Here is a 5,000-nt window from a genome sequence, read left to right as displayed (position 1 = left end):
TTTTCCAAGGACTCAGCTATGCGCCGAGGGAGGCTCGAACCCAAGATCTTCCGATCCGAAAGCGAGTGTTATACCACAAGACGACATAGCCGCATTTGTCTGCAATTCTCTAAGAGCAATATATTATTATTCCTTTACACTCCATTTGGACATAAAATCACTAATACAGACAATTACACACACACACACACACACACACACACATACACATCCACACAGGGGGACACACACACTATAGATATAACGAAGATGACGTCACTCAAGCCTTTGTTATTGTATTTTGCCATCCGCGTTTGTGAGTAATTCTCACTAAACTGTATTATCCAGACTATAAAAGTTCATGGTCACAAATAGTTTTGTATGTTGGTTCGTTGCACCTCCGGATGGCAATGTTTTGAGCTTCTTAGCCAAGCGCATACTATCTATAACATAACGATGGCTACGGTGTCATACCACAAGACTACATGTGCGGCTATGTGGTCTAGTGGTATGTCACTCGCTTTCGGATCGGAAGGTCCTGGGTTCGAGCCTCGCGCTCGGCGCATAGTTGAGTCCTTGGAAAAGGCTCTTAACTCGCATTCTCTCACCGTACTTAGGTGTAAAATGAGTACCTGGCCGTTAACAGCAGTGTCTTTGTCCGAAAAATTGTAACATCGCTTTACAGGCGGCATGTCTCGTCCTACATATTAAATGTTGCTGTTGACCAGGGACCCCTTGTAAGGCGCTTTGAGCACATTTAGTGGATATTGCACTATATAAAGCTCATTTTTTAAATTTTTAATTTTATGTTACATAGCCGCATTTATCTACAATCAGTCTCTTAGAGCAATATATTATTATTCCTTTACATTCCAATTACACACACAATCACAAATACAGACAATTACACACATACACACACACACACATACATACACATTCACACAGGGGGAACACACATACTATAAACAAACATACAACCAATCACAAACAATTTCAAAAAGAAAACAAAAAAAAACTCATGCACAATGAACACACGACATACCCACCTACATACGTAACCGACACTCGACCGGCATTCATCCTAGATTGAGTACACACACATTACACACACATACACACACACATACACATACACAAACACATACTTACACTCACTCACAATATTATAGGTAAGTAAGCCTAGAAAGTGGCTGATTGTCTTACGAATGTTTTAACTCTTTAAGAGCGGGGCCAACCGTAGACACCGTTAACATATAGCCTGACACAAGAACCGTAGCCATCGTTAACTTATATCCTGACACTAGAACCGTAGTCATCGTTAACTTATAGCCTGACACTAGAACCGTAGACATCGTTAACTTATATCCTGACACTAGAACCGTAGTCATCGTTAACTTATAGCCTGACACTAGAACCGTAGCCACTGTTAACTTATAGGCTGACACTAGAACGGTAGCCACTGTTAACTTATAGCCTGACACTAGAACCGTAGCCATCGTTAACTTATAGCCTGACACAAGAACCGTAGCCATCGTTAACTTATAGCCTGAAAATAGAACCGTAGCCACTTTTAACTTATAGCCTGACACTAGAACCGTAGCCATCGTTAACTTATAGCCTGAAAATAGAACCGTAGCCACTTTTAACTTATAGCCAGACACTAGAACCGTAGCCATCGTTAACTTATAGCCTGACACTAGAACCGGAGCCATCGTTAACATATAGCCTGAAACTAGAACCGTAGCCATCGTTAACGTATAGCCTGAAAATAGAACCGCAGCCACTGTTAACTTATAGCCTGAAACTAGAACCGTAGCCACTTTTAACTTATAGCCTGACACTAGAACCGTAGCCATCGTTAACTTATAGCCTGACACTAGAACCGTAGCCATCGTTAACGTATAGCCTGAAACTAGAACCGTAGCCATCGTTAACGTATAGCCTGAAACTAGAACCGTAGCCACTGTTAACTTATAGCCCGACACTAGAACCGTAGCCATCGTTAATGTATAGCCTGAAACTAGAACCGTAGCCACTGTTAACTTATAGCCTGATACTAGAACCGGAGCCATCGTAAAGTTCTAGCCTGACACTAGAACCGTAGCCATTGTTAACTTATAGCCTGACACTAGAACCGTAGCCATCGTTAACTTATAGCCTGACACTAGAACCGTCGCCATCAGAACCGCAGCCATCGTAAAGTTATAGCCTGACACTGACCAAAAAATGACGTCAAAATGCCAGTCTGTTGCCACAAAAGAAAACAAATCGTGAGTTGTATTCGATAATTCAACCAATGAAATAACTTGTTTCCTTGAGCTCTACTAAAGACAACTTCCCTCGTAATGACGCATGGTAACTTAGTAACTAGTTCTAAACTATCGGAACAATGGCGGACGCCCTAATGAAATATTTCTCCGACGAGCATAAAAGCGTATCCAGAGGAAAAAAAAAACATTATAAATCTGATCATGTTTTGACTTTACACATTCTGATTACAAGACATATGAAACGTTCTAGCCAGCATGAAGAATAAAAAGTACCGATTCTCTTTGTTTAGAACCACGATGGCCGCTGTTGCTGGGACAACAACGTGACATCAGACTATTGAATCCAATTGGATTCATTCTGTCAAGAACTTTTCATATGCCTTGTGATCAGAATATGTAAAAGTCAAAACATGATCAGATTTATAATGTTTTTTTTCCACTCTGGATACACTTTTATGCTCGTCGGAGAAATATTTCATACGGGCGTCCGCCATTGTTCCGATAGTTTAGAGCCAGTGTTATTAAGTTACCATGCGTCATTAGGAAGGAAGTGACGTTACGACAATTGAAGAGTATTAGAATAAGGTCAAACCTCGCCCAGAAAGGGTTAACAACGCTTACTTCGAAGCGAGCGAAGTTAGTTATATATATCTAGTCTAGATTGAATCTACCTTCGTGAGTAATACCAACATTCCCTCGATTGCTTCCTCATCGCGTGTCTGTAATCTTGCTCATCTTGCTAGGCACGTGCGTGTATTCCTATCTACGTCCTACTCTACACAATGTGAATACAACGTGTTGCAAAGATGTGTTGATGCTATGCGTTTAGCTAAAAAAACGCACAACATCCGCCAGTAGGATTTAGATAGTATGCGCTTGGCTAAGAAGCTCACAACATTGCCATTCGGAAGTATAACGGACCAACACACAAAACGACGTGTAACCTTCAACGTTTATAGAATGGTGAAAATTAGTCATAAACGCAGATGGCAAAAAACAATAACGACCTGAGTGACGTCAACTTCGTTCTATCTATAACGTACCAAGACACGAAACTATGTGTAACGTTTATAGTCTGATTTATATAGATAGATGCGGCTATGTGCGGCTATGTGCGGCTATGTGGTCTGGTGGTACGACACTCGCTTTCGGATCGGAAGGTCCTGGGTTTGAGCCTCGCGCTCTCGCATAGTTGAGTCCTTGGAAAAGGCTCTTTACTCACATTCTCTCACCGTACTCAGGTGTAAAATGAGTACCTGGCCGTTAACAGCGTTGTCTTTGTCCGAAAAATTGTAATATCGCCTAATAGGCGTCATGTCCCGTCCTACATGTTAAATGTTGCTGTTGACCAGGGAACCCTTGTAAAGCGCTTTGAGCACATTTAGTGGATATTGAGCTATATAACGCTATATTTTTTAATATTTTGTTTAGATAGTATGCGCTTGGCAAAGAAGCTCACAACATTGCCATCCGGAAGTATAACGAACCAACACACAAAACTGTGTGTACGAGTCAATAAAATGGAGATAAAGATAAAGGGAGTAAATCTGACTGATGAATGAACAACACAAAACAAACGACGTTTCGGCCTTTGGTCTTTTTCAAGTAAACACAAAATATATAGATAATTATATTAGATTGACATAATAATATAGGCGAAAATGTGTGTATATGTGTGTGTGTGTGTTTGTGTGTGTGTGTGTGTGTGTGTGAAATGCAAGAGAGAGAGAGAGAGAGCGAGAGAGAGAGAGAGACAGACAGAGAGAGAGAGAATGAAAGTGGGAGAACGGGGGTGGAAGGATGCGTTTTAAAAATATATTTAAACACATGAAGGTTATATCAGCGCCAGTAAAAAGGAAGAGAATGGGAAAGTAAAAAGTTATAGAATTACAATTAAAGCACCCAAGAAAAGAGAAGATAAAGGGGAATTTGTTGGAGCAGTAAACAGATGTAGATTCCAAGAGCACCCTATAAAAGTACTTAGTTTGAGATCACCTAAAAGTCCAATCCAGACACAAGCACAGGTCCCCACTAAGAGGAATATACTCATATGTTTACAAAACTTAATAACAGAGAGATGATTTACAAGGAACCAAATATCATCTGCAAAAATTAATTTTCATTTGACTGTTTCCCTCTCAGCCAGGGTATCCGCCCAGGGCCAGGACAACACCAAGTACGTAATCTCATTCCAAGACAATGTAGCAATGACAATCCCGCACAAATCTTTGGGCCTCTTTTTCGCTCCCGAAGTGCCCGAATTCGCGTCAAAATATGGGACGAAGCCGTTTCGTATATGCTATTAAAAAAAAAATAACTACGACGCTGTTTATTGCTGAATATGTCTGAAAGTTGGCACACAGTTAGAAAAAAGGTCATTTTAGATTATGTCAAGCGACAAAACTCGTGCAATTACCAGAAGATCGTTAAAAATAGATTTTTACTCTTTGGAGTAAAATATTTCTAAAATTACCGGGCGTGGAGGTTTTGTCGCTGACAAGGTAATACATGAACATTTCTTCTTTTTGGTTGTAAAATTACATATGAATATGACGACTACTTTTCCCGTATTTTACAAAACACCATCCTAATTTGCTTTTCAAGTTTCAATCTTTTAATCCACTTATTACGCAAGATACAACCAAAGGTCGAAAAAAAATGCCGAAAAAGCGTCCCATAATTTCGCGTTTTTTTCCTCTTTGCGGGTCATCCAAATAAATTACACCTTTGAAACTGCATAACTTGTTT

General features: G+C 40.1%; 1 protein-coding gene across 1 annotated transcript in view; it reads right to left on the bottom strand.

The window, feature by feature from the left end:
- Window positions 1–5,000, bottom strand: part of LOC144955830 (uncharacterized) — a 138,913-nt gene that overhangs the window by 29,063 nt on the left and 104,850 nt on the right. The gene's annotated exons all lie outside the window — the stretch shown is intronic.

This window comes from Berghia stephanieae, chromosome 10 (genome assembly GCF_034508935.2).
Source record: "Berghia stephanieae isolate SIO BIC M18660-M18661 chromosome 10, UCSD_Bste_1.3, whole genome shotgun sequence".
Lineage (NCBI taxonomy): Eukaryota > Metazoa > Mollusca > Gastropoda > Nudibranchia > Aeolidiidae > Berghia > Berghia stephanieae.
The sequence above is the reverse complement of the archived record's forward strand: the minus strand, read 5'-3'. Positions and strand labels throughout refer to the sequence as shown.